The 14969-nt window shown below is 42.4% G+C and overlaps 1 protein-coding gene and 1 pseudogene across 4 annotated transcripts in view; one reads left to right on the top strand and one right to left on the bottom strand.

Moving 5' to 3' along the window:
- Positions 1-14969, top strand: part of rbfox3a (RNA binding fox-1 homolog 3a) — a 744884-nt gene that overhangs the window by 65973 nt on the left and 663942 nt on the right. The window lies entirely within an intron of this gene.
- The window catches only part of LOC106611513 (uncharacterized), a 118836-nt pseudogene continuing 108681 nt past the window's right edge, over positions 4815-14969 (bottom strand).

The raw sequence follows: 14969 nt of genomic DNA, 5'->3' as shown, positions 1-14969 counted from the left end.
ATCCCTCTCTGCATATACAAAAGTGTCTGGCTTGGCGTGCATCGCCACGGCAGCAAGCCGACGACCTGATGTTTAATTCATTGTCAGGGAGCCGGAGGACAGCAGGAAATAAAGAAGCAGGGAGGAAAAAGAGATTGACATTCTGTTTTTCACCCCTTTACTTCCCTCTTTTTCCCTTGGTCGGGATAGAATGAAAAAGGAAAGAAAGAGAGGGAGAGAGAGAGGGGACAGAGTGAAAAAGAGATTAAAAAACTGGAGATCGAGAGAGAGAGAGAGAGAGAGTGATAGATAAAATAAGAAAAAGAGGAATGAAAGAAGTGAGACAACATATACTACTGAAAGCCAGAGAGTAGTGCGAGAGGAGTGAACGGGTCCTTTAGTATTACAGAGGTCATCCTCTCTGTTTGCCTGTCTGCTTGCGGACACCGGGGGACACAAGATTGGGTTTGTGTGTGTGTGAGTGCGTATATGGTTGCATTCATGTTTGTGTCAGTCTGTGTTTGTGTGTGTGTGCAATCGCTCTGCCACACTTGCGTTAATAATCAGTGCTTGATTAAACAGCCATTCAGAGAGACAGTATTAGGGAAGTCCCCTCAGAGCTGCAGGGATGGGCCGGGAACAACCTGATGTGTGTGCGTATGTGTATGTGTCTCTCTGTGTGTGTGTCCATGTAAAATGTTACCAAGTTAGGGATCTGTTTGAGTTCATACTGACCCAGAGGAATGGCCAATACTACACCATACACCCTCCGACAAACACTCAGTCACACACCCAGTCACACACACACATACATAGACACACACACATCCACATACACACACCATATAGCCCTCAGCCCTGCCTCACCCACTCCGTAAACTGACATTGTATGACCTTTTAGTGCAAATAGTGAGAGAGAAAAGGATGCTGCTTGCTTTCCTCGTTATGTTAAGGCAATCATTATACTCTTTGACAGAGAGTTCCTAAAAGCAACAAAATGAATTTCACTTACTGTCAAACCCTGGAAGTTTAAATTGCAATTAACACAAACGTCTAAAAGACAGTGGATTAATTGAGGCTCTATCACAGAAATTGTTTGTGTCAGTCTGTTTTTGTGTCTCCTCCGTTTGTGTTAGGAGCTGATTGCCCCTACGTCCTAAACGGCACCCTATTCCATAAAAGTGTACTACTTTTAGCCAGAGCCCTGTTTAAAAATAGTGCCCTATACAGGAAATAGGGTGCCATTTGGGACACAGATTAGAATTGGCTGAGTTAGGAGGGTTCTGAGAGTGTTCTTTGAGCGTTCTTTGAGCGTTGATGCAATTCCGAGAATATCACGTTGGTTTTTCTGACATTTGCTCAAATGCAGCCTTGGGCAGAGTCATCCCCACACACTCTGCGGGAACCACAGAAGGCCTTCCTAATGATCCATTAAAACATGTATGTTGTTCTGAGTGAAATCAATAGCCTGGAAAACTAATGTAATATAAAACACTGCAGTGTATAGAATAATAATGATTATAAAAAACAATGGCAGGGGATGGGAGAGGATGGCTCGCTGCGGGTATTTGTTGGACCTCTCAGTGTGAGAGGGAGAATGTTGTTTTGTACAATTTTAGATTAATACTTCGTGTTCACAGCAGGGGGTGGGAATTGTTGTGCCTCATCTCGAGAATTTCCTGATGCAGGTTTTGATTGAGTGAGACCCCATTGGATTGAATGTGGATGATGTCGTCCCAAAAGATTTGACAGAAGTGTTCTCAAAATGGTACCCTATTCCCTTTGTAGTGCATGACTAGAGCCCTATTGGCGCTATTGCCATTTAGGATGCAGACAGTCACTAGAATAACTAGAGGCATAGATCTACAGTATAATTGATAGATAACCAGATACCTGTACGACACCAACGTTCACATAAACAATATTCATTTCTCAGCTGAATTGGTCTTAATTATTTAAAGCTATATCTAGCCTGCCCTTCTCCAATCTCTGTTCTCCAATCTATTCATGGAGATTTAAAGTGGGGGCATTTCTAAGAAGTTGCTACTGCTGAATGTGATGCTGTAAGTCTCTGAGATTTGGGAGGGGAGAAATACTGGTATGACACTACGTTCCAAACAGCACCCTAACCCCTACACACAGCAAAATCAATGGTGTACTTCTAAATCTGAAAGTGTAAAATGCACACTATGTTCAGTGAACATATGAGTCCCACAGAACTGGTGTTCAAATAACACTTTTGAAAGTGTTAAAAATGTTACTCTGTTGCAATGTTCCCTCTTTAACTCTTAAAGTCTTCATAGGAACTCAATTGTGGTGTTTGTATAGCTCTACTGTAGAGTTATATGCAACACCTAAGTGTAAAACATAACACTTGATTTAGAGTAAACTGGACTCACTTTACTGGCACCAATACACTTTTTCAGTTTAAGAAATTAACACCTGTAGTGTTACAGTAAATCATTTATGGTGTAAAGTGTAATTTGGATATTTCCCAAGTTCCCTTTTCATTTTGAGTAAATTGTAGAGTTTACCTCCCATGACTGTATTTGTTAGTGACAGATACATCATTGTTGAATTCTTTCCTTTTAAAGGTTTGTGATTTTCAACAAATGAGTACATAGGTGAATGTAATAATGTAAATGAAACTATGACAATACATTACATGTATCAAAATACCTTACTTATTGGCCTACAGTAGTTGATGGCCTAGTTTTACCCTAACAAAGTGTTGTTATGAAACTCCTGGTTTACAGACCACATCAGGCCTGCTAGTCACATAATTCTGTCAGGCAAAGTGATATGTAATTCTTATTAAAATCCAGACAGAGTTATTCAACTAAAACCTGTATTCAGAATGGTTGTCAGGGTTAAGAATCTTGATTAAACAAATAACACTACCTAAACTGTTTAAACCGGAGAAACCATTTCAGTAATGAGTGCAATAAATCAAACTAATTGATTGGGTTAGTTTAGAAAAATGTGTTATTTATATTTTTGTAGCATAAGATGTCTAAATCAATCAATATACTTGCAAAACACAGACATTATAAACAATCCTTAAAAATCTACCTCCAGTAGAGCATGCTGGGAAATATGATAATTACGGGTATGGTTTTGATGGGACAGTTTTTCTCTCCACAGTGTAAAACAGTAACTCTGATTATTAACCCCAATACTCAGGGTTATTTTACAGCATTGAGTGTTCATTTTACTCGTACAAAGTGCATTTAACCCCTGAATCAACACTAGAAATGTCACACTGAAAATCAACACAGGTCAATAGTGCACTGGTCAAAAGCAGTGCGCTATAAAGGGAATAGGGTGCAATTTGGAGTGCACACATTGACTCTGTCCTCAAATGCCGTCCTAGCCCCATTGACGATATACGGCACTGTGCTTTTTCTGTGTTTGCTTTGGGAACCGTACATATTGAATGCGGGGGGCACATTCATTAGTTTAAATGTTCAAGGATCTTTTCCCTGAGCTCAAAGTCAAAGGTTGCCAGTCAGTCACATAGTCTATGCAGACCACTTTCATTGTAATTGTATGTGACCCACCGAAATAGTATTAAACTAACACTTTTCAAAGTGAAGATAAACTAACACCCCAAGAGTGTTGGTCCATAACACCAGAGTGAATAATTTATCTATCTTGATTAAACTAATCCAATTTGTAGGTGAGTGGATTTATTTCACCTGATGTTGTATTCTGACTTAAATAAAAAATGTATTAGAGCTGATGCTGTTACACTTTCTCAGTGTTAGGGAATTAACACCTGTGGTGATACAGTAACTCGTTTTAGGGTGTTGTTTTAACACTGTAGGGTGTAAAGCCTTATTTGCATTCCCAGGGTGCCTCTCGAGTGAATTTTAGAGGTACCAGTACCACCCATGACTAAGGTTTGCAAGTGACAGAGACATGCTTGTCGCATTCAATGGATTTCAGTCCTGTAGCCTTCAACAAGTGACTGCCTAAGTGATTAGTTCATCATAGAAAATAATTTATCTTTCTCATTACCATACTACGGCAGCCATGTTTTACCCAAACGCAATAGTCTGAAACGCCTGGTTTGCAGTCCACATCAGCAAGTCAAATGATTCTGTCTTGCGAAGTGTTATATAACATCTATTTGAATCAAGCCAGAGTTAAGATATACAGCATTTTTTTTTCTTTTGGAAAAGTTTTATTATCGCATTTCCTTTAAAACAGCTCATTTACATTTTTGTATGTCATTTTTACACATAAAAATGGCATAAAAGCATAAAAACAGCATTTGAATACTACATTTAAATTAGTTAAAAAGTGCATGTTGTTAAAACCAATAAACCATAAATAAAAGCACTTTTCTATGTAAAACATCCAATTCTGTAAATGCCATTTAAAATGTGTACAAATGATTTAACAAAAGTAAAACATTTTTTAAGACATGGACATGTTAAAAAGTCACTTTGTTAAAAAGCTGTCTTCGGTCCTTTGTACAGGAGCGGGGTGAGTCCTTATCAAACTCGCCTCCTCCTGCTCTTCTGATTCAATCACCGTCCTGTCCTTCGGGGCCCAGAGGAGATCCCTCCCCTAGGCGCATCGCCCTAGGCGCCGCAGCGCTGTCAGGCCGTGGCCGCCGGGAATTTGGGTGTTGTGGGGGACCCTTCGCCTGGGGTCGAGGCCCCCTTTCTTATGTACTACCCCAGGGCTTCCTTGGCTACCATGGCCACTGCCTGGGGGGTGGTCTGTACTCATTTCGCTACCAGCAGGTTGTGGGTGAACCACAGTGCATCCTTCAGACACGTGAGGGTGGGCCAGAGCTTGGGGAAGGCCTCCGGTGGAATAGGCCTTCAGCCCACCCCATACAGCACGAGCTGGGGTGTTAGGTCCTCCCCTGCTGACAGACACGGTGAGATCAGGTCCCTGGCGGCTCTGCACTCCCAGAGCAAGTGCCTCACCGACTCCTCTTGGCCACAGCTTGGTCAGGGGCACGCGGATATCCTCGCCATGCCCCAGGAGTGGATAATGGCCCTGACTTGGAGGATCTTGTGGGCGACCATCCAGGACAGGTCCCGGTGCCAATTCAGGAGAGCAGGATGGGTCACGTTATGCCAAACCGTTATGGGCTTGCCTATAGCAAGCCCGCTCACTGAACACACTGGTGTTTAGTTAAAACCGTGACTGCTTCTTTTCCCAGTTTAAAATGTCTTAAAAACTTCAGGAGCTGGATGTAGTGTGTGGGGAGCAGGAAAGAGACTGGTGCTTGCAGGTCAACTGGGATCAGCCTCAGGGTTCTGAGGTAAGATCCCAGCCAGAACCTGCGAGGGCCTGTGTCTTGTTGTTGACCAGGGAGGTGGCAAGAGTGAGATGTAATGCTGTGTAGCGGCTGCCCAGGAACAAGTAGAGGTCAGGCAAACCTCCCCCCCCCCCCTTGGACCTGGGCCTCTTGACCACCTCCCTCCTCAGCCTCTCCCACTTGCTTCGCCACAGGAAGTAGAACAGCATCCGTTCCAGAGCTAAAAGAGTTCTTCGTTGGGGGATAAAAACAGAACTGATTAATAAAAGCACAGGTAAAATCACAGCTTTAATTATTGCCCACGGCCCGAAAAATTGAGCCTCTGTCTTGTCTTTGTTCAGTCTCACCCCAGAGGCTCGTTCGTACCAGTCAGTCCTGTCCAGGGTCCTGTCGACGGATAAAAGGTTGATACATCACGTCGTCCATGTAAAAAACTCACTTGGTGGTCATTCCCCCACTCTCCGGGATACCCACCCCACTGATCCGTTGGTCCCTTCGCAATACCTGTGCCAGTGGTTCGATGCAGGCCACAAACAGAAGAGATAAAGGGCAGCCCTGATGGACGCCGCAGTGTACTCCCACTGCTTTTGACAAATGCCCATTTACAAGAATTTTGCAGGTGATATCCCCGTACAGCAAGCTAAGAAGCTGTCCGGGAAGCCCATTTTTTTGCAGTACCTTGAAGAGGTACTGGTGCGAGACCCAATCAAAGGCTTTTTCAAAATCTAAATTTAGGACTACAAGCCGCATGTTTCTGTCTCTCGCGTAACAGATGGCATCTCTGATCAGTACCAGGCTGTCCATGATCTTCCTTCCGGGAATGGCACAGGTTTGGCCGGGTGGATCACCTCTCCTAAAACAGAAGACATTCTGAGTGTTAAAACCTTGGTAAAATGTTTACAATCAAAATTTCAAAGGGTAATCGTTCTCCAGTTCTTCAGGTGAGTCCTCTCATTTTTTATGTTGAAGAGTCACAATCCCTATGCTAAAACTGTCATGAAATCTGTCAAGGTGTTCAAAGTCAGTAAAAACAGATATACAACAATTGGAACTTTTAATCACAATGACTGCCAAGGTAGAGATGATTGATAAACAAGACTATGTAAACCATCTAAACTGGCACAACCAACTCAATAACGGGTGAAATAAGACCAACCACCTACAACTTTGTTTATTTAAAAAAAAGTAGGTTATTTATCTTTGTGTAGTATAATATCAATTAATTGATCAATGTGCTTGCAGAAACATAGATATTAAAACGAACTATCCTAAAAAGCAACCTGCAACAAAGCGTGCTGGGAAATATGATAATGAAGCCCCTCCCAGGGTGTGTGTGTGTGTGTGTGTGTGTGTGTGTGTCTTTTGTGTGTGCATGTGTGTGTATCACACTTTGACATTGCTCCAGGGCTCTGTACATCGCCTGTTATGCTGTTAAACAATTTGATTTATCCAGCACTCACACACACACACACACACACACACACACACACACACACACACACACACACACACACACCGCTCTCTCTGTCGGACACAAGGGGAACATAAACTAAACAGCGTAAATGCTTTCTCTCTCTCACCTGGGAATCTATTTCATTCCTCCTGTTTATTATGGATAGGCTGTGTGTGTGTGTTTGTGAGTGTGTGTGTGTGTGTGTGTGTGTGTGTGTGTGTGTGTGTGTGTGTGTGTGTGTGCGCACGCGTGCACGTGTATGCGTGCGCACTTGCGTGCGTGATGGCTGGTGGTGTGTGTGTGTGGGTCGGCGTGGGGCCCTTTAGGCTGATGATTGGGTCCTGATTTGATTTGGGGCCGGTTAGGAGGGTTAGGAGGCCGCGAGAGACATTGGTTGGTAATTGACAGGGATGGGTGCGGGCACCAATACTAATACAGACCAACAGAGCCAGGACAGGCTCTGGAACCAGTTGGGAGGAGAGGAAAGGAGATGAGAGGACAGGAGCAATGGCGACCCGTCATTCTGGGCAGGTGGGGCAGAGACACATTTTTAGCAACAAAAAAAAGAAAGTAAAACAATATATATATATCATTGAGTTAATAAAGCCGCATACAAACATGGTCTCTTGTTTCTTTTCTTGAGTAAGGCAGCTCCAAAATGCAGGTGTTTCAGCCTTGCTCGGTGCTTTCTGTGGTGGTGGGGCAAGCAAGCAGAAAATACGGAGCCTTGTGCCGTGATTGGCACAGTGTTCTGTCACTCATGGGGACACTATGTCACCGCCAAGTCTAAGGGGAGAGCTAGAAAATTCTAGCCCCTTGGGTGCTGCCATAGAGTTACATTAGAAGTGCCCATCAAGGAAGGCTCAAGGTCATTGGCCACAGATAAAATGACGTCAAATGACGTTATATGTACATTGGCTTTGATTGGACTGATCATGTCAACATCATACTTAAAAATCTTAGCTAGCAAGCTAGCAGTCATCATCATGTATCAAGTCGACAATCTACTGGCAAATCTGTGTGTGTATCAGTATGGGCCTTGAGGCGGTAATGAGTTGACAGGATTGTCATGGAGACCTGACCTGAGTCGTAACCTATGAAGCAAGGTAGATCTACTCAGGTTTTCTAAAGCTAACTAGCTTTAGTTAGCTTCACATTTCAACTCAGGCTTCATCTGTACTACGACGGTGGATATTGCTCGTCCACCTGCTGCTAACTTGTAACTGTGCGCATGGCTAGTTGAACTTCGAACTCTTCATTGAGATGCTGAAACTTCAAGCCATGGGCGAGTCAGAGCTACATTTTCATTTGTGACAAAATTAAAATGATTTCAGCAGGTCATGGTGGGAAATAGGCTTTTCATATGTTGAGCTGAAATGTTCACGTCAAAACAAAAGAAACATATGTGAGGACAGTTGTTCACATGTGAAACCGTATGTTTACATGTATTCAGTATATTTTAACACCACCTTTTCACATGTGAGGAGAATAACATGTTTCCACCTCACATGTGAATTGCAGATTCATGTTTTCACATGTGTAGTTTCATGTTATCACATATTAATTTTAAATGTTGTGAAACGTGTTCACATGTGAAGTTAATGTGTTTTTTCTGTAAGGGTTGATCACATAGAATTAAAAACGAATTCAAGTTTTGTGATCACACAAGTTGTAGAATGCATCTTAGCTCAAGAACCTATGGAATTCTCTCTGATTGCAACTCAAAACATTCTAGAATGTTTGCACTGTAGAATGTAGGTTTTGCCACTCAGGCCGCAATGCACACCCTTTTAAATGTATGTCTCCTTATATCAACCTATGAATGACAGACCTCTTTAAGTGCACATTGAGCATGTCCACTCTATAGTCAATATGTGAGTGTACCCTAGGGAGTGTCTACCCTAGGGAGTGTCAAGACTTCACTAGGCTTCCGGCAGAACACATTGATGTGCCCTGTGACATCCACACAACTTTCACACAACCTTCATGCCAACCAGGATGTGCATATATCAAGGACCATCACCTACTTTGAGGAATATTTTTATCAAACCCAACAAACTCACAGGGGAGGAGAAATTTGAACCAATAGTCTGTCAGTTTGCGTCGGAATATTCTAAATAGCAGGATTTCAAGTAAGGTTAGTATTTCTCTCTTGATAGTTTACTGTTTACGATAGCCTGCATTGTATATGGCTTAATGTAGTGTGAAATTAAAAACTCAGTCCCGATGTTTCAAAGCAGCATGTTAGCCACTTATGATATTCATGCTCGGCTACTAAAAAACTATACATTTCAGCGGGCAGATCACTCAAGATTGACTTCGAAATCAGATGTCTGTTCATTTACTGAAGACATCGGGAAAAACCTTCAAAACCAGCCACTTGGGCAACAGTGAGCACTATTACCATCAAGTAGGCTTGGGTTTTGCTTGGGGGTTGTGGTTTGGGGTGCCAGATAGATGTACAAACATTACTCCGGATCCAAAGGTTGCATGTTCAATTCCAGTGGTACACACTAAATTGTATTTGTTTATTTTAACCCTATCTCAAACCTTAACCCTTAACTTAACCATTCGGAATGAATGCGTAAACTTAACATTTTAACCCTTTCCAAAACCTTAAACCTGAGCAGGAGGAGACAACCCAGGCTGTCAAAAACACTTCATCGTTTGACGTTTGGAGCAACTTCTACATCAGAGACACCAATTGATCAATTAAAATCAGGGACAAAGGAAAGACCAGTAAGACTTTAGGAATTGTCCACCCCTCTGCTATAAACCATATCTGGAGATCTCTCCACATTCCAGCCTGGACTACCCAGAAATGATAGCTGTTTCCCAGGTGTACTGAGTGCCGAGCAGCCCCCTGGATGGATGATATAGGCCTACTGGCCTCCACTTAGATAATGTCCAGTGCTCCGTCATCCAGACTGATGCTGCTATAACACAGACAGACAGACAGACAGACAGACAGACAGACAGACAGACAGACAGACAGACAGACAGACAGACAGACAGACAGACAGACAGACAGACAGACAGACAGACAGACAGACAGACAGACACAGACAGACAGACAGACAGACAGACAGACAGACAGACAGACAGACAGACAGACAGACAGACAGACAGACAGACAGACAGACAGACAGACAGACAGACAGACAGACAGACAGACAGACAGACAGACAGACAGACAGACAGACAGACAGACAGACAGACAGACAGACAGACCGACCGACCGACCTTGGGACTTATAGTGGGGATATGTTCAGAAGTCACACCATTCAGCAGTCATGGTGAGTTTACAGCCTCCAGAAATGCATTAACGGACAATGCTGAAGACACCACAGGATAGTGTGGGAGTGCGTTTGCTCAGGAAGTTTGATGCATTTCTTGTGGTGTGTTCTCCATTGGTCCTGTTGCTAGATGCTTGTTATATGGACAATTCAGATTACTCTGTGTTCTCCGTTGATCCTGTTGCTAGAGGTTAGTTGTATGGACAATAGAGATTATTCTGTCTTCTCCATTGGTCCTGTTACTCTGTAGCCTTAGAGCTGACATGTTGTGCTCACTTCATGCCTCTGATGGCCAGTTGTGTCCAGCTCATAGTGTGTGCCTGTGTGTGCCTGTGTGTGTCACTGACATCAGGGAGGGTAGCACCTTAAAATAGGAGTAGTGGAATAGCGCTGTGTAGGGCCAGCCACTCACAAAAGGAGCAAGGTTTTTAGCCATGCTCGGTCTGTCCCTATGAGAGTATTTAGTCTCTATTTCTGAACAAGGGAGCAAGGGATAATGGGCAGATCTGCATTGAGGGAGGGAGTGAGTGAGCGAGGGAGAGAGAGAGATACAGAAAGAAGGAGGGAGAGAGAGAAAGAGAGAGAGAAAGGGAGGGAGAGAGATCGAGGGAGAGAGAGAGAAAGAGAGGAAAGGAGGGGGGAAGGGAGGGAGGGAAATAGAGAGAGGAAGAAAGAGAGAGAAAAAAAGAAGCTAGCCTGTAATGTCATAGTGATAATAAAACCAGTATTTAACTTAACCACTACAACAACAGACATTCAGTACAGAATCATATATATCAAACACATTGGTGTATTCACATCACAAATGCATACATATCAGTGCAGTGATACATAAAATGGTTGCTTCCCAAAGGGCACCTTTTTTTTGCTATAGTCCCATCCCACTGGGCACAACATGTCACTTCAACTTGGAGAATTAGGTAATGTTTGGTAGATACTTTGATCAATGAGATTCCAACCTATTTTCACCCACTCAAAAACAGCCAAAAATTTGTTGAATTCCCAATGTGTTATCACTATGCTGTCAACCATCTAAAAGCACAACCAAATTCCAAAGGTAAATCAATGTCTGATTTTTGGTTTACTTGTCACTTGCAGTTGAGATTACATTGAAGTGCATGTTGCAAGTGATCAAGAGATTATGTGCAGATTATTATTGCAGTTGTGAAGATTTGCACAGACCTGCGACCCTAGACATGCACGGTTTCTATGATTACATAAGACGTTATTCTTACAGTAACCTCAAAATGTGGCCATGGATGTGTTACTCATTTGAAGGTTGGATAATACTGTTACATTAGCTTGTCAGATAGCCTTGTCATTAGGCTATTTACTGTCTTATATAGTAATATGGAATTGTGTTTGGTGGACAACGCAATCGAATAGAAACATTTAAAGGAGATGTATCTACTGATTGGATAGTTCAATCTGAGCCATTGGCTTAATCGTATTCTTTAACTTTTATTTTTGGTTTAGATGGAGACGAGAATGAAACATATCATTTGTAAATTAGTCAACTAGTTAATAGGCTATTTACCGTATTGTCAACGCAACCAAATATCAACATTTGAAGGAGATGTATATTCTGCTTGGATCGCTCAATCTGTGCCACTGGCTTTATTTCAATTTGTCTGCAATTTTGATTTGATTTTTAAACCAACTTTTTGGTTGAGTTGGAGATGTGAATCCAACATGTTTATTATTAACTTGTAGACTTCCTTTGAAATCAACCAAAGCTTGAAACCCTAAACTGCCTGTCAAACTCATTTCATGGAGTGCAGAGTGTCTGCGGGTTTTTGCTCCTCCCTTGTACTTGAGTGATGAATTAAGGTCACTAATTAGTAAGGAACTCCCCTCACCTGGTTGTCTAGGTCTTGATTGAAAGGAAAAACAAAAACCCACGGACACTAGGCCTCCATGGATTGAGTTTGACACCCCTGCCCTAAACCTATATGTACAGTATTGTCTATGTTAAGTTGAATACTGGGCTGAATTTAAACAATAGCTGTTGATGATTTCCCAAATGCTGTATAGGCCAAAATAGCATCATTGATGATATACTGTATGAGTGATAAAGTATGGTTACATTTAATTTGCTCTGTTGAACCTACCCTTTGGAATGACTTCGATAGCAACAGGGAATATATTAATTGGAGATTTGTCAGCAGTCATTCTCACCATAGCACATTGGTAATAGTCAGTGACAAATATCAAAGCTGAGCAGGGCTTCGTTAAAACCCTGGATAGGAGACCAAAGAGATAGCTGTAGATAGATCAATGCTCTAGTAGAAGGTGCTGCCCAGACTATTTTTATTTTCTTATAGTGGATATTACATTGAAGATCTGATGTTTTTTCAAAGGTACAAATTCAACATATTTTATTCAAGGTTTGTCTATGGTGAAAATTGGTTACCATGATGACATAATCCTGTTATTTAAAATTTACCCTCACAAGAGCAGTTAATGTTGATACATTTTTTCAAATCTAATGTAGATTCCACCTCACAATACGTTGACAAATTACGGTGAAACAATGCTTATTTAACCAGTTTGTACCCAGTGGGAAAGGCCCTGGTCAAAAGTGGTCAAAAGTAGTGCACTATAGTGTGCCATTTGGGACTCAAATGATGACTGAATCAAAATAAGGATTCAGTACTTCTCAGCTTTTCTTACAATAAGGCCATGGTGTATTTTCTGAAGAAAATGTAATATTATTTCTTTCCTCCTCATGTGTTTGTGTCTGCTGTTCCCACACTTTGAACTTCTACAATGCTTCTCAAATGACACCATTTTCTCTATGTAGTGCACTACTTTTGATTAGGTCCCATAGAGCTCAATAGGGTGCTATTTGGGACGCACTCCTACATATCAAGCAGATGCCTTCGACCCATCATGCTGCTTTGGGCTGCCTTTGAACCATAAAACAGGAAGAAATAATAGAGAGAGAGAGAGAGAGAAATAGTCACACCCTCCTCTATCCTCCCACTCTTCACCATAGGAAGTGATGGAAGTTTCTCTCTTCTTTTCTCTGTCTGAGACGGTTAGCTTGGAGGTGTGTGTGCGCGCGCGTGAGTGTGGGTTAGGGTTGGAGGTGTTAAAGCAGTTTTTATTGTGTCATTTTGGAGAGTAGAGTAGGTATTCTAGCTAGCTACCAATTTAGATGAGGTGATCAAACGTTCTCCTGACAACGTTCCATACTCCACCATCAACACTGTGCTAACTGACAAACACTAGCCTTTTAGCACACTATCTTTTTCTGTTTAAGAATGGGTTTTATTACACGTAAAAGCACACTATTGATTAAAGTCTTCCCTCTCTCAAGTTGTGTCCCAAATGCAACCCTGTTCCCTTCCTGGGGCGGCAGGTAGCCACTCCCCTAGGAGTGTTGGTCCAGTAACTGAAAGGTTGCTGGATCAAATCCCTGAGCTGACAAGAGAATAAAAATCTGTTGCTCTGAGCGAGGCAGTTCCCCAGGCGCTGATGTCGATTATGGCAGCCCCTTGCACCTCTCTGAATCAGAGGGGTTGGGTTAAATGCAGAAGACACATTTCAGTTGAGTGCATTTAGTTGTACACCTGACTAGGTATCCCCTTTCCCTATGTAGTTCACTACTTCTGGGGGCCCTGGTCAAAAGTAGTGCTCCATATAGGGAATGAAGTGTGATTTGGGATGTAACTTGAGAGAGGGAAGACTGGAATCAATAGCTTGTTTTTACGTGTAATAAAACCTATTCTTAAAGAGAAAAAGACATGGTAAACATGGTAAAAGTATAGTGTTTATGTGCCATGGAATACTTTTATTCAAGCAAACCCTTCATTGCAATATTTCAAAAGGTATTTTGTTTGCAAACTACTGCCCACTTGTTGCTCTGTGAACTAGACCCATCTGACTGTGAAGTTAGTACGGTATATCTTATATCTTGAGTTCTTCTCTCCTCCTTCGAACAGCTAACTCAAGTTTGGACAGGGATGCTGTGCAGGGCAAGGATTTTCCACCCCCTTGCGTGTGTGTGTTTGTGTCTGTGCGTGTGTGTGTGTCCATGTGTTTAGGCCAGTGATTGTGCGACCCCCTGCATGTGATCTCACACTGGTTCAAGATGATGAGGAGAGCTCAGTGGTGACCTTAAGGTCACCTGTATTCTCTCCTCCATCACATCCTCCCTCCATCATCACACTCTACTGAAAGAGGGATGACACACAGAGCCTATTTCTATTACGCACGCACACGACCGCATGCACACACACAAATGTACACACACGCACACACACACAAAGGTATTAAAGGAAATAGTGTAAAACAAATCCATTTATGCAACAGCCTGACCATGTTCTCAGAGAGCTGGGTTTCAGTTTCAGTCATTTGTCAGAGCAGAGCTTCATTCTGTTCCTGACAGAGGAGATTGTGGGTGCTGAGGGGTCAGTTGGTTGGTCGGCTTGTTGACAGCTGCGTTGCTGTGGCTCTGTGTACTTTTCGGAGGTTGTTTTTGGCTTTCACTCAACCGTCACCATGGTGATTAACAATGGACACACCCCCTGTGGTTACAAATATTGGGCTTGTTTGAGTGGTAAGGCGAAAGCAACCAACAGTACAGACGAAAGTGGAGGAGTGAAGTCGGGGGAGGTGCATATGCAACAGGTGAAAGTCAGATGCTGATGTGGTTTTCCAACAGTAAGGTTCAGTGCAACATGGCATTCTTTATAAAAATTGTTGTTTATAATGTTGAAATAAATATCTCCAAACCCCCATATCACACACTCACAAACTGAAAATATGTGTGTATATTGTACATAAATTGATGAGAGAGAAAGCATCATATTACATTCATTTGTACATTTCCATTGTATACATGAAAGTTGGTTCCTGTTTCAGTCAAGTCTTTGGTCACGTTCGTGTGGGTCAAACAAAAACACCCTAATGATTGGTTGACAACAGAAGCTCCCACAATGCAGGCGATGTCTAC

This window comes from Salmo salar, chromosome ssa01 (assembly GCF_905237065.1).
Source record: "Salmo salar chromosome ssa01, Ssal_v3.1, whole genome shotgun sequence".
Classification (NCBI taxonomy): Eukaryota; Metazoa; Chordata; class Actinopteri; order Salmoniformes; family Salmonidae; genus Salmo; species Salmo salar.
Note: the sequence above shows the minus strand (reverse complement) of the source record. Positions and strands in the feature narration are given on the sequence as shown.